The sequence below is a fragment of the Triticum dicoccoides genome, chromosome 7B (genome assembly GCF_002162155.2).
Source record: "Triticum dicoccoides isolate Atlit2015 ecotype Zavitan chromosome 7B, WEW_v2.0, whole genome shotgun sequence".
NCBI lineage: Eukaryota > Viridiplantae > Streptophyta > Magnoliopsida > Poales > Poaceae > Triticum > Triticum dicoccoides.
In genome coordinates, this window is record NC_041393.1 from 171,878,580 (window position 1) to 171,904,566 (window position 25,987).

Here is a 25,987-nt window from a genome sequence, read left to right on the forward strand (position 1 = left end):
TTTTGCTTCAGTTCTATGCTACCCTCCACATTCACGGCTACTACAAGGATACAAGCACATGGGTTCTCGAGTGGATGATAGGAAATATTCATCATGAAGCCAAAGCTCTTGACGTCATTGAGCTTACATGCCTACCCACTCCCAGAGAGCTGTTCGAACCTGATTGTCAACTCCACCGCAATGCACTGGAGAGCATCTTCCATAAGCCAGAGCCTAACATGAGCCAGATGTTGAGCATGATGAAGCCTCTACCACCTGACGCTGAATACCCAAAGGAGTTCTTTGTTGATGACCTTGAGTATCTGCCTCGCACAATATATCAAATCAGGCGAACTCTATGGCCTATCAAAGGGCATTCATCAGCTGCAAAACTTGAAGGAGCCATGAAGACATTGGTCTTTTACATCCTCAATGGCATCAGCTTCAATACACAAGAATTCTTCATCCGGCAACTGGCTGCGTCTGGATCTGACCTTTTTGGCCTGAAATTCTATGCTCCATGGGTCATGCGCCTCATCAAGCTACACTCTACTATCAATTATCAGCCCTCTGCTCGCAATCATCTGATCTTTCTACCAGAGGTTGATATGTCAGTTGAAGCCATATACCCTGAGCCTGCCAAGAAGCCTCTTTGTCTTCAAAATGTTGATCACCAAAGCTTCACTCAACCCATGGAAGGAGTCCAAGCAGTAACTCGTGTCTATCCAATGGCTAGGAACACTCGTCTGCCTCACCGTGCGCAAACTGAAGCCATCGAGAGCACAATTGCCCAAAGGCCTAAGAAGCGCTCTCGCGTCCTAAATGACCGAGAACTTCTTGTGGCACTACATCAGAAACAAGACAAGCATCACTTCTAGCTCAAGCGACAGATGCAAAGCCTCTTGGTGGACGTCAATCGCAATCTTGCCACCAAGAATGCTTTTGTCACTCACGAGACCTGTCAGCGATCGTGGAAGAGTTTGACACTGCTCAGTTCTGAAGCAGATCTTCAAGACGATGGCTTCACTGAAAGATTCAAGTTTGACTCCACTCCTCCATGGAATGTTGTCCTAAGTCGAACTCCATCCCTTGAAAACTCTGACTATTCTTCCTCCGCGGCAACTGTGAATGGCAAAGTGATCGATGATGAAGATGATGCTACTTCACCGCCCCCTACTTCTGCATGCATCAACACTGCACCAAGTTCGTCTACGCCGCCAAACAACAACGACAACCCTGCTGCTTCACCTACTCCTCATGGGAACGAGTAGATGCTCTATGTCTTCAAACCTTTTTGGTCCTTACTGACAAAAGGGGGAGAAGCATATGAGTTTGATAGTCTTCAAGCGGGTTCATATGGGCGGTTGCTTTATATTTTGCCTAGTGATTACAACTCTTGCTTTTGATACATTTGGTTCTTTGAGTTGTAACACTTAAACTCGATGGTCGTCTGCTACTTATTTGCTTTTCCATGTGCGATGATAACTTCCGCACTTAGATCATTCTGCAGACGTCCATTTTTCAATTTTGCATGTCATTCTCTTAGTTATATCATTTCATGCATGATGAATTATCTTCATAAGTTGAAGAGGATCTCCACAAGTACAACCTGCCATGTGCATTTGCATTCCAAAAGCAAATTAATTATATGCACATCTTTAGGGGGAGCCTTTGCCACTTATGAAGACAATACCCTATCCTTTACAATTTCAGATACTTTATCCCCGTTGAAAACTTCAACCAGTTTGTCATCAATCACCAAAAAGGGGGAGATTGTAAGTGCATCTAGTGCCACCCCTAGTTGGTTTTGGAGTATTGACGACAAATTTGGTTGAGGGACTAATGCGTTTGTGAGAATTGCAGGATAACGCAGGTAGTGTCCCTCATTGATTCGGTTTACCTACCGGAGATGACCCCTAAAAATGTATGAAGACATTGACGACAATGGTGGTATGTGAAGATATTCACATTGAAGACTATGACATGAGAAGACAATGAGTCAAGACTATGGAGCACGAAGACTGTGTCGTTTCGTTGTCTCCTTTTCTTCTTTGTTGAGTCATAGGAACCACCGTACTGTTAAGTGGGGTCCAAGTGAACAAAGCCAGAATGACTGAAGTGATGCTCAACCCAAATCCTATGTCTTCGAGGGAAGACAATGAGAGCAAATCTTATCCAGAACTAGATGAGTCAGCTTTGCTTGTAGCCCAAGTAAAGTTGCCGTGTGTGTTTGAAATCTGATCGTTGGAACACGTGTCAGTTCCTTAGTGACCCAGGGTCATTTCAGACATATCAGGTCAGGTTGCCTAGTGGCTATAAATAGCCCACCCCCTACACCATAAATTGGTGGCTGCTCAGAGTTAGTACACGACTTTTGTCGTTTGAGAGCAACCCACCTCGAAGCCTTTGAGAGAGAGAAATCCTTGCGAGGACAAAGCCCAAACACCCAGAGCCAAAGAGTGTTAGGCATCACTGAAGTCTTTCTGTCTGCATGACCTGAAGACTTATTACACTTGAGGACTGTGTATCCTCCAGCCGGTTAGGCGTCGCGTTCTGAGCATCCAAGAGTCATTGTGGATCTCTGGTGAACGAAGTCTGTGAAGGTTTGGAGGTCGCCTGAAGACTTACCAAGAGTGATTGAACGAGGTCTGCGTGACCTTAGTTCAAGGAGAATACGGTGAGGACTTGGTGTCCTGAGCTGCGTGCTCAGTGACTGGGTGTCCGGGACTGTGTGTCCTCGAGTTTAAATACTCAGCTGCTCCAACCAGACGTACAGTTGTCACAGCAACTGGAACTGGTCCAACAAATCATGTGTCTTCAACAAGTGACTGGTTCTATCCTCTCCCTCCCTTTACTTAGAGTTTGTCTTCGTGAAGTCATTGCCTATTTGTCGTACCTGTTTGACTTCATTGCTTGACTACTATCGTTGGTTGGCTTCATACTATCTTCCATCCTGATCCTTACTACTAAGCTGCTATTAGTCTTTGTACTTTCACATTATTGCATTCTTGACTATGGTTTGCTTGTTGTAGTTTATCTTCCGCTGCATATCAATTAGGTCATCTCTATTGTTTGTCTTCGAAACTTCCACGTTTTGAAGACTTTCCTAAAAATTGCCTATTCACCCCCCTCTAGTCAATAACTAGCACTTTCACCTAGCTCGTGGCTCGTCAATCTGGCGATCGACATTGTAAAGACGGTACGCTCCATTGTGGAGAACTTTGGTGACGATGAAGGGGCCTTCCCAAGTAGGAGCGAGCTTGTGTGGCTTCTGTTGATCCACTCGGAGGACCAAATCTCCTTCTTGGAAGGCTCGACTCTTCACGTTTCTGGCATGGAATCGACGCAAGTCCTGCTGATAAATAGTCGATCGGATCATGGCCATCTCTCTTTCTTCTTCCAGAAGGTCGACTGCGTCCTGCCGGGCTTGTTCTGCTTCATCTTCAGTGTAAAGCTCGACTCGGGGTGCATTGTGAAGTAGGTCACTCGGGAGAACCGCTTCAGCTCCATAGACCAGAAAGAATGGAGTTCACCCAGTCGACCGATTAGGAGTGGTCCTCAATCCCCAAAGAATTGATGGAAGTTTGTCGACCCACACGCCTGCTGCGTGCTTGAGATCGCGCATCAACCGGGGTTTTAGTCCTTTGAGAATTAGGCCATTTTCTCTTTCTGCTTGTCCATTCGACTGGGGGTGAGCGACGGAAGCGTAGTCGACTCGCGTGCCTTGCGAAGCGCAAAAATCTCTGAATTCGTCGGAATCGAAGCTTGACCCATTATCAGTGATGATGTTGTGCGAAACTCCATATCTGAATATCAACTCTTTGATGAAGCTGATAGCAGTGCCGGCATCAAGATTCTTAATAGGCTTAGCTTCAATCCACTTAGTGAACTTGTCGACTGCCACCAGTACATGGGTGAAGCCGCTCCTGCCAGTTCTCAGTGGTCCAACCATATCCAATCCCCAAAAAACGAAGGGCCAGACGAGTGGAAGGTCTTCAAGGCTGAGGCGGGTTTGTGCGACATATTGGAATAGAACTGACATCCTTCACACTTGTCGACTATCTCCTTCGCCATTTCATTTGCTCTTGGCCAGTAAAATCCCGCTCGGTATGCTTTAGCCACAATGGTCCGAGAAGACGCACGATGACCACAGGTCCCCGAGTGGATATCGTCAAGAATTATCTGACCTTCTTCTAGTGTTATACATTTCTGGCTGACTCCAGTCACGCTTTCCCTGTACAACTATCCCTTTATCACAGTAAAGGCCTTGGATCGACGGACGATCTGTCGAGCTTCTTCTTCGTTCTCCGGTAGCTCTTTCCTTAGGATATACACGATGTATGGCACTGTCCAGTCGGGAGTGATGACCAAAACTTCCATGATCAGGTCGACCACAGCTGGGACCTCAACTTCAGTCGAATCCGTGACACTTTTTGGTTGCGGGGCTTCTTCAGTGAAAGGTTCCTATTGAACTAATGGTGTGTGGATATGCTCCAAAAACACATTACTGGGAATGGCTTCTCTCTTGGAACCTATTTTTGCCAAATCATCATCCGCTTGATTTTTCAGTCGGGGTATATGATGGAGCTCTAACCCCTCGAATTTCTTCTCTAGCTTTCTCACTGCATTGCAGTAACTAGTCATGGCTGGACTTCTGACGTCCCACTCCTTCATCACCTGATTAACCACCAAATCTGAGTCACCATAAACCATGGGGCGACGGACGCCGAGTGAAATGGCCATACGCAACCCATACAAAAGTGCTTCATATTCTGCTTCGTTATTGGAGGAATCAAAGTGGATCTGGAGCACGTATCTGAGCTTATCACCTCGGGGGGAAACCAACACTACCCCAGCACCGGAACCATTTAGCATCTTAGAACCATCAAAGAACATGGTCCAGTGCTCCGAGTGAACTTGAGTCGGTAGTTGCTGTTCAATCCACTCGGCGACGAAATCTGCTATCGCTTGGGACTTGATGGCTTTCTTTGCCTCAAACTTGATATCAAGGGGAAGGGGTTCAATCGCCCATTTTGCCACTCGACCAGTTGCATCTCTGTTGTGCAGAATCTCTGACAATGGGGCGTCGCTGACGACTGTAATGGAATGGTCAGAGAAGTAATGAGCAACCTTCTTCGTGGTCATATAAATCCCATATACAAGCTTCTGATAATGAGGGTATCTTTGCTTTGATGGGCTCAAAACTTCAGAAAGATAATATACTGGGTGCTGAACTTTAAAGGCTTTTCTTCCCACTCGACCGTAAGTACTATACTGACGACTTGTCCTGTGGCTGCAATGTAAAGCAGCAAAGGCTCTTTGCTGATTGGGGCAGCAAGCACCGGCTGGGTGGAGAGCAGGGCTTTTAGCTCTGCAAACGCTGCATCAGCTTCGGGAGTCCACTCGAACTTGTCTTACTTCTTCATCAGTCGGTAAAGAGGCAATGCCTTTTCACCGAGATGAGAGATGAATTGACTTAAAGCGGCCAAGCATCCAGTAAGCTTCTGGACATCGTGCACACGCACAGGGCGTTTCATTCGGAGTATAGTACCAACTTTTTCTAGGTTGGCGTCGATTCCTCGTTCGGAAACGAGAAAACCGAGTAACTTTCCGCCAGGAACTCCGAATGTGCACTTTCCGCCAGGTACTGACGCGTGGTTGCCTTTTAGTCCCAGTTCGTGGCACCAACCGAGACTAAAGGTCCTCCTGCCTCGGCGTCTGCAACGGCCACGTGGAGCACCATTAGTCCCGGTTCGTAACACGAACGGGACTAAAAGTGGAGGGCATTAGTCCCGGTTGAAGAACCGGGACTAAAGGGCCTCTGGAACCGGGACTGATGGCTCGTTTCCTACTAGTGATCTTTCCATTTTATTTCCCAATTTCAGTCTATCATATATTTTTAAAGAAAAAGTCAAAATTAAGTTTCATTTGCATATTGTGCGTTGAGACAAGAACTTTTGAACAAGACCACTTTTCAATACATTTTGAAAACATTTAACATTTACTAAGTTCCAAACTTTTAAAACATGACAATCCTAATATTAAAAAATTTATCAGCGGTCACTGAGTTTTACCAAGTTTCATTCGTTCGGCTGTAGAGCTTAGGGTTTAAGTTTTACTTTTGAAATTTCATGAATTTATCATTTGTTCCTACCAAGTTTTGGTAGTTAAAACTTTGTGAAGTTTTAAAACATGTTAAAACACATTCAACAGTGGTCTTGTTTCAGAGCCCTAGTAGTAAGGAACATGAATATGCAAACAAATTATAAATTGGACTTTATGTTCAAAAGATATAATAGATTTAAATTTGAAAGTCAAAAGTAAAAGCATGAGGGTGGAGCTGTCAAAATGTGCATGCATAGACCTCATCTAAGGTAATTAAGGGTTAAAGCACATGCAAAGACCAAATCAATTTTTGAATCGCGAGGCAATCAGACACCCAGAAATCTGGGTACTTCCCACAACTACGTGCCACAAATTTTCTCCCAAGTAGTACTAGTGTTTAAAGGGGACACATTGAGATGTTTTTTGTCACATTTAACGGGTGAATTTGAAAAATATGACGGTAAAAAGCAACATAACTGAGATATTGAGATGTTTTTAGGGAAGTCTTTGTTTCCACTGACTAATTTTGTGGAAAAAATCAACTGATTTTGGGAAGTCGGACATGAATGTCTATCGATGCTGCAAGTGCCCCTCCCTTTCTACATCGGTTTCTTGCAAATGGCGGTGATGCTACCACGACATGCTTCTACATCGATGGTTGTGCCTTGACAACATTGGAGGTGTTGTGGCGACATCGATCAAGGGGGCAATGGGGGACGACAATGCGCAATGGCGGTTTGCAACATCGGGCATGTTTCAGCCTCCGTGAGCCGAACCAATGATGGACATGAAGAATCGACATTGGCGACAACCTCAATGTCGGCCATGTTGCCAAGCTCCCAAGAGGCAACATGGCTCATATTGCAAAGCACTCGTGATGCAAATCTTCAAGTGCGGCATGACTCATGTTGCAAACCTCATCAGATTGGATGACTATCCTGTGGTGGATCCAACAACTCATGACCGAACAATCCTTTCAAAAGGTCAATGGACTGACGCGTAGCATTCTACAGATTTTATGGTACATTGATCGCTATTGGCCTGCCGATACAATGCGTTCTTTGATCGTTACGCGTGACCGATACTGTTAGAGATATATTTGATAGTAGCGATTGCCCGGGATTAGATAGAGTTATTTTCATCTTATCTCTAGAAGGTATCTTGCTCTCCAAGTCTTGTACTCAATATATACTCGCCCTCGAGGCTCAATAATACATCCATTATATTCCGCCAATCCCCCCCTCTCTCTCTCTGCTAACATGGTATCAGCCAAATCGATCCAAACCCTAGCAGCCGCCCGATGCTTCCGCCCACGCGCCGCCCGTACCTAGGGTTCGTCCGCCGGTCATGTTGACCGGATGCCCTAGAGAATCTTTTTCCCGATCCTTTGATCCGGATTTTCTCTCTCTCGCCGGTCGCTTTGATCGGTGTTTTTTTGGTTTTTCGATCTATGCTTGATTAGTTTGTGTCGCCCGCCGCCGCCGTCGACCCTGTGTGCCTCTACTCCGACACCGGCGTGACCGGCAGGCTTCTTCAACGACACGGTGGCCTCACGCGACATGCGGCCCCTCACGGTCGTCGTCCACGCGCCGGCCCGCTCGTCGATCTATGCCGGCCATCACCACCCTCTCCGACCGGGACACCTGCATCGCCCCGACCCGGCGGCCTTGCGCCATGTGGCGGCCTATCATAGCCGATGTACGCGCACCGGCCCGCAGTCCATCGCCATCCACGCGCGTCGACTTCCCGTGGCATGCGTCGTGCCGCCTCCCTTGGCGCGGGAACGCCACCATCCGCGCCGGTCTTCGTCACGCTATCGGGTTCTCCTCGCCTACTTCGAGCACAGCCGCCGCGCTCCTAACTTAGTCGCCGCCGCCGCCGTCAGGCTGCCGTCGCCGTTGCTATCCTCGTAGCCGCCGCCCGTCCACCCCCCTTCGCCTTCGTCCATCACCAGCCCGTCGCTAGCATCGCCGTCATCTACCCCGAGCACTTCGTCTACTCCGGCCACCGATGGCGACATCGGCCCCGCGTCGATTGGTGACACAACCGTCGTCGAGTCTTCTTCTCTGCTGGCCCTCCGTATCCTCACGTGGCGTACAACTTGTGTAGGTCCCTCGTCTACGCATGCCCGGTGCTGGCAACACCGATCTGTGCCTTCATCCACGACATGTCCCCGAGCCTGGCAAGCCTGGTCGGAGCTTTGTCAACTCCGTACTCGTCCGTCAACGCATGCCCGATGGTGGCAACACCGATGCGTGCCTTCGTCCATGATGCATCCCCGGGCTTGGCAAACCCACCGCGACACGTCGTCAACACTGTCTTCTTCCTGGCGCAGCACTACCTTAACACCACTGCGCCCATGACTACCTCGGTGCCTCCTTGCACCCGCGGCTCCACGACGACTCCCTCGACACCGGCTACCCCGACTTGACATCGACCACAGCGTTCTTCGCACGGCTACCTCGACCACGGCTACACCACCCTACGCTCTCGGCTACCTCGACATCGGCACAAAGGGTTATCATCCGCTTGAGCAACTCGTCAGCTTCCTCTACAGTCAACGCATCCGCAACGCGACACCGTCCGCGACGCTCCCAGGATTGTGGGGGGATGTCAGCCCGTCGGCTGTTATTCTCTCCAGTCTGACCATCCGTGATGCTCCTGTTGTTCGCAATGCTATCGCTATGACTGCGGGGGGATGTTAGAGATATATTTGGTAGTAGAGATTGCCCGGGATTAGATAGAGTTATTTCCATCTTATCTCTAGGAGGTATCTTGCCCTCCAAGTCTTGTACTCAATATATACTCGCCCTCGAGGCTCAGTAATACATCCATCATATTCCGCCAATCCCTCTCTCTCTCTCTCTCTCTCTCTCTCTCTCTCTCTCTCTCTCTCTCTCTCTCTTCTAACAGATACATGGCCCACAAACGCATCCCCACCTTTCCATCCTACATGTCCTCTCAATTCTCCCCTCGAGTTTTTCTCCTCGAAAAATGTTGTCCACGTGCATATTCTTCCTCCATTATCTCTTTATTGCTATCTCTAACTCCAGTTGATCAGCGCGCTAGCTCCGCTGTGCGAGCACCGGCCCGTTCGTACCCCATGTTCTGGCCAACAATCTCTCTCGTCCACGACAGTTGGGCTTTTTTTCGTGTACCACCGTTGCTCGCCACGCGCTGCTGACCAGTAGAGCCAAGGGCCGGGGTCAGCACGATGCTGCAACAGGCTGCCATCGATGTTGCATTCAGCGATGGTAGGTGCTATGAGTGGCGACGGTTGGTGCTCAAGCTTGGTGATGGTGATGTCGACGGGCGACCGGTGGAGCTGCAAAGGGCCCCCGGCGATGCTGCGTGCAGAGTGTTGTAAGCTTTTTTACGGCATGATGTTTTGTGCTGCGACAGGCGGCTGATGGTCATGCGAGCAGGGCTGGCTGGTGTTAGGACGGTGTGTTGGGATGACGATGCTGCGATGGTGGCGGCATGTGCAATGAGAGATGGTTGATAGGTGTTGCCACGGCGCCTTGGCCGGCGACTGTTGGCGCAGCGCTCTCTCTCTCTCTCTCTCTGCGTTCCCGTGGCTCGAACCAACGAAGGAGAAAGGGAGGAGGAAGATGAACACAAGGACACGGTGGTTTTTCCCGGCGCACGAACGCCGCCGGCCGCACGAACGGCCACTTGTTTCCTTTGTATTCAGAGGCTACATCACGGCTTACAATGGGTTCACTTCTTCTCTACACACACGCAAGCTCTATAAGTAGCCTTACGCACGCACACCTCCACGGCCACACCGGCCACTAACACACGCATGCAGCCACTAACACACGCATGCAGCCACTAACCCACTACCTATATGCACGCACACCACACCAGTCATCCACGCATGACCCGGCCAACACATGGGCATGCATGGGCTAGCTAACAAACTCCACTAAGCTAGTTAACAACCTGGTCATGGACTTGCGCCACTCACGCACGTCACACAAGCGCACAGACGTGCCACGGTTGTGCACGCACACATGGCTTATGGCTAACATTCACCCCCCTAAGCCATGACTGTGCCGCCCATCCTGACGTACAGGACACCGGCTCCTCGTTGACGCGGGGAACACCCTTCTTCATCTTCGGCGACACACGCCACAACTTCTCTTCCGCTGCAGCAGCCCGCAGTCCCGTGGGCCGCCACGCCGCGTCTCCGTACCACACACCTTCCACGGTTGTCGCGCCGAGCTGTCGCGACCTCTGCGCCATCACGGAGGTCCCTCGCGACCTCCTCGTCTCCGCGACCGCCGTGCCCTTCGCGCGCACTCCCCACGTCGCCGCGCTTCCGGCCCGCGCTCCCGCCGCGCACGTACGCGATCTGCGCAACCAGGTCCAGCGCCTCGACGCGGTCCACGCCCGCGGTTCCGACGCGCCCGACGCGTCCAATGCGCACCCATAACACGCACCGGCCGCGTCCGGCTCGCCGCCGCGTCTTATTTCCATGCACCGCCGCGGCCTCCATGCCGCCATGCCGTGCTGCGCCGCTGCGCCACCACGCAGCGCCTCGGCGGCCTCCGCGGTCGCCGCACCCACGACGTCACCGCCCGCCGCATCCGCCACGCGCAATGAGAGCCACAGCGCCGCCCACCTCCATGGGCCGACACACGGCCCGGAGCTCCATCGCGCAGCCGCCGGCGAGCGCCGCCACCGCCGGTACGCCTCCGGCAAGAGGCAACACCCAAGATGAAACCGGCTCTGATACCAAATGTTGGCGCAGCTCTTTCTCTCTCTCTGCGTTGCCATGGCTCTAACCAACGAAGGAGAAAGGATGGAGGAAGATGAACATGAGGACACGGTGGTTTTTCCCCGCGCACGAACGCCGCCGGCCGCACGAACGGCCACTTGTTTCCTTTGTATTGAGAGGCTACATCACGTCTTACAATGGGTTCACTTCTTCTCTACACACACGCAGGCTCAATAAGTAGCCTTACGCACGCACACCTCCACGGCCACACCGGCCACTAACACACGCATGCAGCCACTAACCCACTACCTACATGCACGCACACCACACCAGCCATCCACGCATGACCCGGCCAACACATGGGCATGCATGGGCTAGCTAACAAACTCCACTAAGCTAGTTAACAACCTGGTTATGGACTTGCGCCACTCACGCACGTCACACACGCGCACAGACGCGCCACGGTCGTGCACGCACACATGGCTTATGGCTAACAGCGACGATGTATCCAGAGACGGGGGCTGGTGTCGGGCGCCGGGAGCTGCTCGTAGGCTGACCTTTTCTTTTTCGGGTGTGATCTGTGCGCGTGATAAGAAAGATGACTCGCGTGAGAAAGTTGGACTTCATCGAACGGCTATCGTTGCCCGTCCTACGATGCGGAAGGCGACCAATTCAGGCGTTTTGCCAGCCGACCGACCCCTTGGGTCACCCATTTTGTATGGTCTGGTTAAAACCAGAAATGAATTCCGGATCTTAAAGAGAATAGAAAAAGATGTATTTTCTGTTCACGCTATATTTAGATACCTGCTCCCTTTTGCTGCAAGACAAAATCCAGCAGAGTCCCACTTTCGAGAAACAGTTTGGGCAAACCGGATGAGTTGGAGTGAAGGCACAGGCTCGGCGCAGCCCCTTCGTCAGAAAATTATCGTTAACCACCAGAGCAGTCGATACATTTCATTCAAGTTCATCTTGAGTACACAGGGCACATATATACCTAGCTAGCTTGTACACAGAAACTATATATACCATATAGTATACCATACACATGAATGATCTGCAAAAGCAAGCCGGAACTGCATTTATTTGCCGGATTCCCACGAAGAGCATCCGTCATGGGCGTCGCCCTCCATACGAGCCCGACCAGCCACCACCATAATTGTTACCTCCTGCTCTGTTAACTGCAGCCAAGGTAAGGCAACATCATTAGAAATAACCATGGCATGTAGATTTACTCCCTCCATGGAGAATTTACAGCACACCCAGCCCAATCTTAGCCATACAATCAAGCTCCTCTGCAGTTGCCACAGAAGGAACACAGAAATACAAATAAACAAGGTACTTCCTCCGTTTTAAAATATATGACCCAACTTTATATTAACTTTATACTAAAGTTAATACAAAGTTGAGTCATCTATTTTGAAACGGAGGGAGTAGATATTAATTCAATGAAAGAAACATTACCATGGGTGAGATCCCTAGCAGCAACCACGCCTTGCGAGACGATGACGAGGAAGGCGAAGATGACGCACACGAAGGCCAGAGACTTGGAAGCCATTTTAGCTGGCTAATTAAGCTTTGTGTGCTTCTACAGGCTGAGATGACCAGCTTTATATAGGGTGCTTGGATCTGGAATGGGTGGATGTGGATGTTTCAACATGTCGCTGGTTAACCACTAGTCCCACTAACAGCTGGCACTGATGTGTCATACCTCTTACTCGGTCTTCATTCAAAGTGGCGACTATGGAAAGTCAAATGTCGAGATTAAGACACAAATTATTTTGGTATCTAGCTATCCAGTCAGGTTTTTACCAATTTGAGTTTCTTGACAACGCGAAGATATTAGTCTAGTATGGAATAGTTCTGATTTTCGTCCTGCCCTTAGAGATGAGCAACTAAAGCTTTCATTGTTGAAATGGTTGACAATTTCCACAGTGCGTCGGCCGAAGACTAAAGTAACCAGGGATTTTTTTTTGGCAGCTTGCGCGTGATTCTGGGCTTTCAAACAGCCATCTCCGTGTTTTGTCTTGCGCTCTTCACTAATACTCCCTCCGTTCCGAAATAGATGACTCAACTTTGTACTAACTTTAGTACAAAGTTGAGTCATCTATTTTGGAACGGAGGGAGTAGAGTATAAACAACCCGGAGTCAGCTACCCGCAAAAGAAAGAGAGAGAAAGACCGGGAGTCAGCCGCGCATTCAGGTCTTCGTAGTTGAAAAGTTCTTATTGGTGCAATTCATATGCTCCCTCTGTTTCAATTTATAGTGCGCATAGTTGCTAGCTCTTATACCAATGCAATGAGCTGGAGCTGTACTTTGTATCAAAATGACCCTGCATGTACGTTCTGCCCAAACCCATGTGCAAGCACTGGAGAACAGGACGTCGGCCTGTTGGTTAGCCCTGCGCTCCCGCAGGCTGCCCGCCCTGGTTCGAGCCCTGGCTCGGCCGAGGGGGTGCTTAGAGAATTCTCCTATCAAAATATGCCGCCAAGGGCTAGTCCTGGCTGGTTTCGTTTTTTTATGTGCAAGCACTGCTGTGTGTCTCTGGTTTCCATGCTAGAAGCACCGGGGTAACTTGTCCAAACCAGCATGCACGCAGTATATTTCGGAATGTGAGCAAAAAATCTATGCGCACTACAAAAGGGAATGGAGGAAGTATATTGCTTTGATTGGTGTCTGCTATGAAGAATCTTGATAGAATGTTCGGACGATTAAGATAGCAAACACCTTTTGGTCCTGTCGTACGTGGAATCTTAATGTGTCTTGTCGATGGCAAACATGTAGCATGGTTTACATGCTGTACGGCCGGAAACGTCATGCGACCAAAGGCCAACTGACGAACACAAGCCGTTGAATGTTAGAGCATCTCTAGCTGCGCCCCCAACCGCCCCCCTCCCCCAAGGGCCTTTTTTGGCGCCGACGCCCAAAAACCGGCCCAGTCGTGTCCCCAGGAGCCCATTTTTCGCCGGTTTGGCCCGAAACTGGCGCCGGCGGACCCAGGCCGAACCCGGCGCGCTGGGGGCGTCCGGGGGCGCTTGGGCAATTGGTTTTCGCGCGAACGAACGGCGGGCCTGCCGAGTCAGCGACCCCCGCCTCGTCGTCCTAACAATGCCTCGGTTTTCCGCGGGGAATCAATGCCAAGGTTGCCGCCGGTCAGCCTTCTATTGATTTCTCTCGGGCGACGCGGTGCGGCGACACGCCCCCTTCCGCCACGCGTACACACAACGCTGCCCCCCCCCGATCGCTATATAAAGCAGCACCTCCCTCGCCGGAGACGCACCCGCCCGCAGCCCCCCTATCTCCCCGTGCACAGCCGCCGCCGCCGAACTCTTTCCGCCGCCGCAGACGATGGGCGAGAGGTTCCCGGGCGATGGCGCGGCGGCCAATGGCTTCGGCCGCTGCTCGCTGCACGAGTGGGAAGCCCATCTCCTGCATGAAGCAAACATCCCGGCGCTTCCCGGCATGCGCGCGCCGGGGCAGTGGAAGCTCAGCGCCGGGGGCGTCCCCGTGCCCCCGCTGCCCGACGTCACATGCCCCGACTACTTCAACGGCGAGGTCGAGCGCGTGTGGGCGTCGCTGACGAAGGACCAGCGGGCCCGCCCGGAGTATGTCGCCGGCAACCACCAGGCGTGGGCGGCCTACTTCAAACGCCGGCAGGCGGAGCGACTGGCCTCCACCAACAACGCACTAGTGGTGCGGGAACCAAGAACAGCGACGGCCGCCGCATGTGGTGGGGCGCCCCCAACCGCATGCTCCAGGCCATCCTCGAGCACCTCGAGGGCAGCAACGAGCCGCCGCTCACATACCCTGCCGCCCCAGCCGCCCGCCGGAGCGGCGGCCAATGGATGCCGAGGAGGACCGGCTCCTCTTCCTCCTCCTCCCACTCCTCCTCCCACTCCTCCGGCTCGCCGGCGCTCTTCAGCGTCAAGGCCGAGCTCGCGGAGACGCCGCTCGGCCGGCGCACCCGCAACACCGGCATCGTCATCAACGAGGGCGGGCGCGCCTCCTCCTCGGCTCCTTCCTGCCTCGTCAAGCCAAAGACGGAGCCGGGGCTCGCCACCATTAAGACGGAGCCAGGGCTCACCGACATGAAGACAGAGCCGGGGCTCGATGACGCAGTGGCCATGAAGTGGGCGCAGGAGGATTGGGCGTGGCTGGAGTTGGAGCGCCAGCGCCGCGCCCTAGAGGAGATCGCCGCTCGGCGCCGTGGCCGCGACGAGGGAGGCGTCGTCGTTCTCAGCGACAACGACGATGACGCGCCGCCACCGGTTCACCAGGGCGACTCCGAGCAGGGGTCCAGCAGGGGCGGCCGCGTGAAGGAGGAGAAGGACGATGACAACGGTGGCGACGTCGGCGACTTGGCCGCGTTCAGCGAGTTCTTCAGCCTGTAGCCGCGGCCTTTGTTTTTTTAAGTAAAATAAGTTTGCTATGTAAAATGCTGTTTAAGTCGCCAAAGTTTATGTCCCGTTTGCCGAATTATAGCCGAATTTCTTTTCAAATTTTTTTTAAAAAGCCGTCTGGTGGCGACTCTGGGGCCGGCGGCTGGCAACCCGATCAGCCCCAAGCCGATTTTAGCGCCGGTTCTGAAGGAAATATGCCCTAGAGGCAATAATTAAGTTGTTATTTATATCTCCTTATATCATGATAAATGTTTATTATTCATGCTAGAATTGTATTAACCGGAAACTTAGTACATGTGTGAATACATAGACAAAACAAAGTGTCCCTAGTATGCCTCTACTTGACTAGCTCGTTAATCAAAGATGGTTATGTTTCCTAACCATAGACATGTGTTGTCACTTGATGAATGGGATCACATCATTAGGAGAATGATGTGATGGACATGACCCATCCATTAGCTTAGCATTATGATCGTTACAGTTTCATTGCTACTGCCTTTTTCATGACTTATACATGTTCCTCGGACTATGAGATTATGCAACTCCCGAATACCGGAGGAACACCTTATGTGCTATCAAACGTCACCAAGTAACTGGGTGATTATAAAGATGCTCTACAGATGTCTCTGAAGGTGTTTGTTGGGTTGGCATAGATCAAGATTAGGATTTGTCACTCCGTGTTTCGGAGAGGTATCTTTGGGCCCTCTCGGTAATGCTCATCACTATAAGCCTTGCAATGATTGTGACTAATGAGTTAGTTGTGGGATGAAGTATTATGGAACAAGTAAAGAGACTTGCCGGTAACGAGATTGAACTAGGTATGATGGTACCGACGATCGAATCCCGGGCAAGTAACATACCGATGACAAAGGGAACAACGTATGTTGTTATGCGGTTTGACCGATAAAGATCTTCGAAGAATATGTAGGAGTCAATATGAGGATCCAGGTTCCGCTATTGGTTATTGACCGGAGATGTGTCTCAGTCATCTCTACATTGTTCTCGAACCCGTAGAGTCCGCACGCTTAACGTTCGATGATGATATGTATTATGAGTTATGTGCTTTTGATGACCGAAGTTGTTCGGAATCCCGGATGAGATCATGGACGTGACGAGGAGTCTCAGAATGGTCGAGACGTAAAGATTCGTATATTGGAAGGCTATATTCGGGTATTAGAAAGGTTCCGTGTGATTCGGGTATTTTTCAGAGTACCGGAGAGTTATGAGAATTCGCTGGGGGAAGTTAATGGGCCTTATTGGGCTTTAGTGGAGAGAGGGAAGAAGGGCCACGAGGTGGCGCGCGCCTCCCCCCTGCCCAAACCGAATTGGACAAGGGTTGGGGGCGCGCCCCCCTTTCCTTCTCCCTCTCCCTCCTTTCCTTCTTTCCTACTCCGAAAAGGAAAGGGAATCCTACTAGGACTTGGGAGTCCTAGTAGGACTCCCTACACTTGGCGCGCCCCTAGGAGAGTTGGTCTCTCTCCCTCCCTCCTTTATATACGTGGGCAGGGGGCACCCAAAAGGACACACAAGTTTCTCTTAACCGTGTGCGGCGCCCCCCTCCACAGTTGCACACCTCGATCATACAATCGTAGTGCTTAGGCGAAGCCCTACACCGGTAACATCATCATCACCGTCGCCACACCGTCGTGCTGACGGAAATCACCCTCGTCCTCAACTGGATCAAGAGCATGAGGGACGTCATCGAGCTGAACGTGTGCTGAACGCGGAGGTGCCGTACGTTCAGTACTTGATCGGTTGGATCGCCAAGAAGTTCGACTACATCAACCGCGTTATTGAAACGCTTCCGCTTTCGGTCTACGAGGGTACGTGGACACACTCTCCCCTCTCGTTGCTATGCATCACCTTGATAGATCTTACGTGATCGTAGGAATTTTTTTGAAATTACCGTGTTCCCCAACAGTGGTATTAGAGCCAGGTCTATGCGTAGATGTTTTATGCACGAGTAGAACACAAAGAGTTGTGGGCGATAATAGTCATACTGCTTACCACCAACGTCTTACTTTGATTCAGCGGTATTGTTGGATGAAGCGGCCCGGACCGACATTATATGACCGCGTTCATGAGACTGGTTTTACTGACGTGCTTTTGCACATAGGTGGCTGGCAGGTGTCTCTTTCTCCAACTTTAGTTGAATCGAGTTTGACTATGGCAGGGCCTTGTTGAAGGTTAGAATAGCACACTTGACGAAAAATCATTGTGGTTTTGATGCGTAGGTAAGAACGGTTCTTGCTAGAAGCTCGTAGCAGCCATGTAAAGTTTGCAACAACAAAGTAGAGGACGTCTAACTTGTTTTTGCAGGGCTTGCTGTGATGTGATATGGTCAAGACATGATGTGATATAAATTGTTGTATGAAATGATCGTGTCTTGTAACAGAGTTATCGGCAACTGGCAGGAGCCATATGGTTGTCGCTTTATTGTATGCAATGCAATAGCCATGCAATTGGTTTACTTTATCACTAAATGGTAGCGATAGTCGTAGAAGCAACAGTTGGAGAGACGACAACGATGGAGATCAAGGTGTCGCGCCGGTGACGATGGAGATCATGACGATGCTTCGGTGATGGAGATCATGAGCACAAGATGATGATGGCCATATCATGTCACATATTTTGATTGCATGTGATGTTTATGTTTTATGCATCTTATTTTGCTTAGTGCGGTGGTAGCATTATAAGATGTTCCCTTACTAAATTTCAAGGTATATGTGTTCTCCCTGAGTATGCACCATTGCTACAGTTCGTCGTGCCGAGACACCACGTGATGATCGGGTGTGATAGGCTCTATGTTCACATACAACATGTGCAAGCCAGTTTTGCACACGCAGAATACTCGGGTTAAACTTGACGAGCCTAGCATATGCATATACGGCCTCAGAACACTGAGACCGAAAGGTCGAGCGTGAATCATATAGTAGATATCATCAACATAGAGATGTTCATCATTGAAAACTACTCCATCTCACATGATGATCAGACATGGTTTAGTTGATTTGGATCACGTGATCATTTAGATGACTAGAGGGATGTCTGTCTAAGTGGGAGTTTTCTTAAGTAATATGATTAACTGAACTTTAATTTATCATGAACTTAGTCCTGATAGTATTTTGCAAATTATGGTGTAGATCAATAACTCGTGTTGTAGCTTCCCTATGTTTTTATATGTTCCTAGAGAAAACTAAGTTGAAAGATGATAGTAGCAATGATGCGGACTGGGTCCGTGATCTAAGGTTTATCATCATTGCTACATAGAAGAATTATGTCCTTGATGCACCGCTAGGTGACAGACCTATTATAGGAGTAGATGCGGACGTTATGAATGTTTGGCTAGCTCAATATAGACTACTTGATAGTTTAGTGCACCATGCTTTACGGCTTAGAACCGGTACTTCAAAAATGTTTTGAATGCCATGGGGCATATGAGATGTTCCAAGAGCTGAAATTGGTATTTCAGACTCATGCCCGTTTCGAGAGGTATGAAACCTCCGACAAGTACTTCGCCTAAAAGATGGAGGAGAATTGCTCAGCTAGTGAGCATGTACTCAGAATGTCTGGGTACTACAATCACTTGAATCAAGTGGGAGTTAATCTTCCAGATAAGATAGTGATTGACAGAGTTCTTTAGTCACCATCACCAAGTTACTGGAACTTCGTGATGAACTATAGTATGCAAGGGATGACGAAAACGATTCCCGAGCTCTTCGTGATGCTGAAATCGATGAAGGTAGAAATCAAGAAAGAGCATCAAGTGTTGATGATTAAACAAGACCACTAGTTTCAAGAAAAGGGCAAAGGGAAAGAAAGGGAACTTCAAGTAGAATGGCAAGCAAGTTGTCACACCTGTGAAGAAGCCCAAAGCTGGGCCTAAGCCTGAAACTGAGTGCTTCTACTACAAAGGAAATGGTCACTGGAAGTGGAACTACCCCAAATGTTTGGCGGATAAGAAGGATGGCAAAGTGAACAAAGGTATATTTGATATACATATTATTGATGTGTACCTTACTAGTGCTCGTAGTAATCCCTAGGTATTTGATACTTGTTCAGTTGCTAATATTAGTAACTCGAAACAGGAGTTGCAGAATAAATAGAGACTAGCTAGTTGAGGATGAAGTGACGATGTGTGTTGGAAGTGGTTCCAAGATTGATATGATCATCATCGAGCACTCCCTATACTTTCGGGATTAGTGTTGAACCTAAATAAATGTTATTTGGTGTTTGCATTGAGCATGAATATGATTAGATCATGTTAATTGTAATACAGTTATGCATTTAAGACAGAGAATAATTGTTATTCTGTTTACATGAATAAAACCTTCTATGGTCATACATCCAATGTTGATGGTTTATTGAATCTCGATCGTGGTAATACACATATTCATAGTATTAATGCCAAAAGATGCAAAGTTGATAATGATAGTGCAACTTATTTGTGGCACTGTCGTTTGGGTCATATCGGTGTAAAGCGCATAAAGAAACTCCATAAAGATGGACTTTTGGAATCACTTTATTATGAATCGTTTGATGCTTGCGAACCGTGCCTTATGGGCAAGATGATTAAAACTCAGTTCTCCGGAACAATGGAACAAGCTAGTGACTTATTGAAAATAATACATACCGATGTATGCGGTCCAATGAGTGTTGATGCTCGTGGCAGGTATCGTTATTTTCTGACCTTCACAGATGATTTGAGAAAATATGGGTATATCTACTTAATGAAACACAAGTCTGAAACATTTGAATAGTTCAAAGAATTTCAGAGTGAAGTGGAGAATCATCGTAACAAGAAAATAAAGTTTCTATGATCTGATCGTCGAGGAGAATATTTGAGTTACAAGTTTGGCCTTCATTTAAAACAATGTGGAATAGTTACACAGCTCACGCCACCTGGAACACCACAGCGTAATGGTGTGTGATGTCTACTACACAACCTTCTTCTTGTAGACGTTGTTGGGCCTGCATGTGCACAGGTTTGTAGTACAGTAGCAAATTTCCCTCAAGTGGATGACCTAAGGTTTATCAATCCATGGGAGGCATAGAATGAAGATGCTCTGTCTCAAACAACCCTGCAACCAAATAACAAAGAGTCTCTTGTGTCCCCAACACACCCAATACAATGGTAAATTGTATAGGTGCACTAGTTCGGCGAAGATATGGTGATACAAGTGCAATATGGATGGTAGATATAGGTTTTTGTAATCTGAAATAATAAAAACAGCAAGGTAACTAATGATAAAAGTGAGCATAAACGGTATTGCAATGATAGGAAACAAGGCCTAGGGTTCATACTTTCACTAGTGCAAGTTCTCTCAACAATAATAACATAGATAGATCATATAACAATCCCTCAACATGCAAGAAAGAGTCACCCCAAAGCCACTAATAGCGGAGAACAAACGAAGAGATTATGGTAGGGTACAAAACCACCTCAAAGTTATTCTTTCGGATCAATCTATTCAAGAGTTCGTACTAGAATAACACCTTAAGACACAAATCAACCAAAACCCTAATGTCACCTAGATACTCCATTGTCACCTCAAGTATCCATGGGCATGATTATACGATATGCATCACACAATCTCAGATTCATCCAACCAACACAAAAGTACTTCAAAGAGTGCCCCAAAGTTTCTACCGGAGAGTCAAGAAAACGTGTGCCAACCCCTATGCATAGGTTCATGGACGGAACCCGCAAGTTGGCCACCAAAACATACATCAAATGGCACGTGATATCCCATTGTCACCACAGATAAACATGGCAAGACATACATCAAGTGTTCTCAAATAAAGACTCAATCCGATAAGATAACTTCAAGAGGGAAACTCAATTCATCACAAGAGAGTAGAGGGGGAGAAACATCATAAGATCCAACTATAATAGCAAAGCTCGTGATACATCAAGATCGTGCCATGGAGAGAACACGAGAGAGAGAGAGAGAGAGATCAAACACATAGCTACTGGTACATACCCTCAGCCCCGAGGGTGAACTACACCCTCCTCGTCATGGATAGCACTGGGATGATGAAGATGGCCACCGGTGATGGGTTCCCCCTCCGGCAGGGTGCCGGAACGGGCTCCTGAGAGGTTTTTGGTGGCTACAGAGGCTTGCGGCGGCGGAACTCCTGATCTATCTTCGCTGTTGATGTTTTTAGGGTACGTGGGACTATATAGGCGAAAGAAGTCGGTCGGGAGGTGCTCGAGGGTCCCACGAGCCAGGGGGGCACGCCCAGTACGGGGCGCGCCCCTATCTCCTGGCCTCCTCGAGGATCTTCTGACGTGAACTCCAAGTCTCCAGGATGATATTCTTATAAAAACATGCTGCCGAAGGTTTCATTCCATTTGGACTCCGTTTGATATTCCTTTTCTTCGAAATACTGAAACAGGCAATAAAACAGCAATATGGGCTGGGCCTCCGGTTAATAGGGTAGTCCCAGAAATGATATAAATGTGTAAAATAAAGCCCATAAACATCCAAAAAGGGGTAATATAATAGCATGGAACAATAAAAAATTATAGATACGTTGGAGACGTATCAGTGTGTCCAAATGTCGTAAACGCACTTTATTAGATATGGTGCGATCTATGATGTCTCTTACCGATTTACCACTATCGTTTTGGGGTTATGCATTAGAGACAGTTGCATTCACATTAAACAGGGCACCATCAAAATCCGTTGAGACGGTGCCTTATGAACTGTGGTTTGGCAAGAAACCAAAGTTGTCATTTTTTAAGTTTGGGGCTACGATGCTTATGTGAAAAAGCTTCAACCTGATAAGTTTGAACCCAAATCGGAGAAATGTATCTTCATAGGATACCCAAAAGAAATTGTTGGGTACACCTTCTATCACTGATCCGAAGGCAAGATATTCGTTGCTAAGAATGGATCCTTTCTAGAGAAGGAGTTTTCTCTCGAAAGAAGTGAGTGAGAGGAAAGTAGAACATGATGAGGTAATTGTACCTTCTCCCGAATTGGAAAGTAGTTCATCACAGAAATCAGTTCCAGTGATTCCTACACCAATTAGTGAGGAAGCATATGATGATGATCATGAAACTTCAGATCAAGTTACTACCAAACCTCGTAGTTTTTCCAGAGTACGGTCCGCACCAGAGTGGTACGGTAATCCTATTTTGGAAGTCATGTTACTAGACCATGATGAACCTACAAACTATGAGGAAGCGATGATGAGCCCAGATTCCGCACAATGGCTTGAGGCCATGAAATCTGAGATGGGATCCATGTATGAGAACAAAGTGTGGACTTTGATGGACTTGCCCGATGATTGGCAAGCCATAGAAAATAAATGGATCTTCAAGAGGAAGACGGACGCTGATAGTAGTGTTACTATGTACAAATCTCGACTTGTCGCAAAAGGTTTTCGACAAGTTCAAGGAGTTGACTACGATGAGACTTTCTCAACTGTAGCGATGCTTATGTCCGTCCAAATCATGTTAGCAATTTCCATATTTTATGAAATCTGGAAAATGGATGTCAAAACTGCATTCCTTAAATGGATATTTCTTAAAGAAGGGTTGTATATGATGCAACCAGAAGGTTTTGTCGATCCTAAAGGTACTAACAAGGTGTGCAAGCTCCAGCGATCCATCTATTGACTTGTGCAAGCATCTCGGAGTTGGAATATACACTTTGATGAGTTTATCAAAGCATATAGTTTTATACAGACTTGCGGTGAAGCCTGTATTTACAAGAAAGTGAGTGGGAGCACTACAGCCTTTCTGATAAGTATATGTGAATGACATATTATTGATCGGAAATGATGTAGAATTTTCTAAAAAGCATAAAGGAGAGTTTGAAAGGAGATTTTCAAAGAAAGACCTCAGTGAAGCTGCTTACATATTGGGCATCAAGATCTATAGAGATAGATCAAGACGCTTGATAAGTTTTTTCAATGAGTAAATACCTTGACAAGTTTTTGAAAGAGTTCAAAATGGATTAGTCAAAGAAGGTTCTTGTTTGTATTACAAGGTGTAAAGTTGAGTAAGACTCAAAGCCCGAGCACGACAGAAGATAGAAAGAGAATGAAAGTCATTCCCTATGCTACAGTCATAGGTTCTATAAAGTATGTTGTGTTGTGCACCAGACCTATTGTGCACCTTGCCATGAGTTTGGCAAGGGAGTACAATAGTGATCTAAGAGTAGATCACTGGACAGCGGTCAAAATTATTCTTAGTGAGGACTAAGGAAATATTTCTCGGTTATGGAGGTGATAAAGAGTTCTTCGTAAAGAGTTACATTGATGCAAGCTTTTACACTGATCCAGATGACTCTAAGTCTTAATCTGGATACATATTGAAAGTGGGAGCAATTAGCTAGAGTAGCTCTATGCAGAGCATTGTAGACATAGAATATTTGCAAAATACATACGGCACTGAATGTGACAGACCCGTTGACTAAACTTCTCTCACGAGCAAAACATGATCACACCTTGTTAATCACATAGCAATTTTAACTAGATTATTGACTCTAGTAAACCCTTTGGGTGTTGGTCACATACATATGTGAACAATTGGTGTTAAATCACATGGTGATGTGAACTAGGTTATTGACTCAAGTGCAAGTGGGAGGCTGAAGGAAATATGCCCTAGAGGCAATAATAAAGTTGTTATTTATATTTCCTTATATCATGATAAATGTTTATTATTCATGCTAGAATTGTACTAACCGGAAACTTAGTACATGTGTGAATACATAGACAAAACTAAGTGTCCCTACTATGCCTCTACTTGACTAGCTCGTTAATCAAAGATGGTTATGTTTCCTAACTGTCGGTGTCAAAACCGGCGAATCTCGGGTAGGGGGTCCCGAACTGTGCGTCTAGGCGGATGGTAACAGGAGACGAGGGACACGATGTTTTACCCAGGTTCGGGCCCTCTTGATGGAGGTAAAACCCTACGTCCTGCTTGATTAATATTGATGATATGGGTAGTACAAGAGTAGATCTACCACGAGATCAAGGAGGCTAAACCCTAGAAGCTAGCCTATGGTATGATTGTTCTTCGTCCTATGGACTACAGCCATCCGGTTTATATAGACACCGGAGAGGGCTAGGGTTACACAGAGTCGGTTACAAAGGTAGGAGATCTACATATCCGTATCGCCAAGCTTGCCTTCCACGCCAAGGAAAGTCCCATCCGGACACGGGACGAAGTCTTCAATCTTGTATCTTCATAATCTTGGAGTCCGGCCGATGATGATAGTTCGGCTATCCGGAAACCCCCTAGTCTGGAACTCCCTTAGTAGCCCATGAACCAGGCTTCAATGACGACGAGTACGGCGCGCATATTGTCTTCAGCATTGCAAGGCGGGTTCCTCCTCCGAATAATTTATAGAAGATTGTGAACACCAGGATAGTGTCCGGCTCTGCAAAAATAAATTCCACATACCATCGTAGAGAGAATAATATTACACAAGATCAATCTGCTGACGTATTCTGTGGCGTGACGTCACACCACTTCCAAGCCTTTACTCGAATTGTTTTTATTGTTCCACCTCAGCGCGTTTAGCGAGGCGGTCTCCTTGGCACATCTTGTCGAAGCAGAGATCGTGTTCCCCTTATTCCGGGATTCCCATCAATACGGACGTGGGTAACCCAACCGCGCCCGTTGCCACGCCCCCTCCATCGAAGGCGGGCTCCAAACGGTCACGGGGACGGCTCTTGGCATTCTTCCTCTTTATAATGAGACCAAGGCCCATTCTTTTTATTCAATCCTCTATCGAATCCGCCCCTCTCCCCGAGTTCCAACACCCAGGGCTTCCAAATTCGGGTACCTTGGATCTTCGACAATGTCCGGTCCCGACCTACGAGGCCGGTGGATGCCCTCCTCCGTCACGGAGGAGGACGTGCTAAAGCTGAGAGATGCCAGATACTTAACCTACGAGATTTCGCATAGGCTGCCTGCCCGAGGGCAAGTTATCCCAACTCCCGAGCCTGGCGAGAGCGTCGTGTTCGTGTCTCACCTCCGTCGGGGTTTAGGCTTCCCAATGGATCCCTTCGTGAGGGGGCTCATGTTTTACTATGGGCTGGAATTCCACGACCTGGCTCCGGAGTCCATCCTCCATATCTCATCATTCATTGTCGTCTGCGAAGCCTTCCTCCGCACTACCCCTCACTTCGGCTTGTGGCTCAAAACCTTCAACGTGGAGCCGAAGATGATTGAGGGGCGTCAGGCAGAGTGCGGAGGGGCGGTTATAAGCAGGAGGGCCGAAGCTCCATGGCCCAAGGGCTCTTTCCAGGAGGAGCTCGGCTTGTGGCAACATGAGTGGTTTTATATCACCGCTCCCCGGGGCAGCAGGCAGAAGCTGCCGCCCGTCTTTCGCTCGGGCCCTCCACAGAAGCTGACGTCATGGGTCAACAAGGGGCATGACTGGGGGCCGCCCAAAGACGTCCCCCTGTTGCAGGACCGGATCCGAGGCCTCCAGGAAAGGGAGATCAATCTGGTCGCAGTGGTACATGTCATGTTGATCCGGCGCCTACTGCCCTGCAAACGTCTTCCCCTCCGCCTGTGGGAATTTAATCCGGAGGGGCCACGAGCTCTTCAACACTTCATGGGTTTGACACCCATCGAGATGTATAAACTGTTCTTCGGATCGCAAGAGACGCATCCAGAATTGACCGAGGACGCTGGCCTAAGCTGCAATCGCCCGGATACTCAAGTAAGTAGCCCTGTGTCCGGACACACCGTCCATTTATTTATCGTGAGCTTGCCTTTTAACCAGCTATCCCTGGACAGGAGTGGATAGCGCAAGCA

The 25,987-nt window shown here is 48.5% G+C and overlaps 1 long non-coding RNA gene across 1 annotated transcript; it reads right to left on the reverse strand.

The window, feature by feature from the left end:
• Nucleotides 1-11,717: 11,717 nt before the first annotated feature.
• LOC119338723 lies at nt 11,718-12,384 on the reverse strand. The gene is made up of 2 exons (XR_005164093.1): nt 12,269-12,384; nt 11,718-11,985 (listed from the first exon to the last, which is right to left on the reverse strand). It is a non-coding gene; the product is annotated as an uncharacterized LOC119338723 (long non-coding RNA).
• Between the last annotated feature and the right edge of the window lie 13,603 nt (nt 12,385-25,987).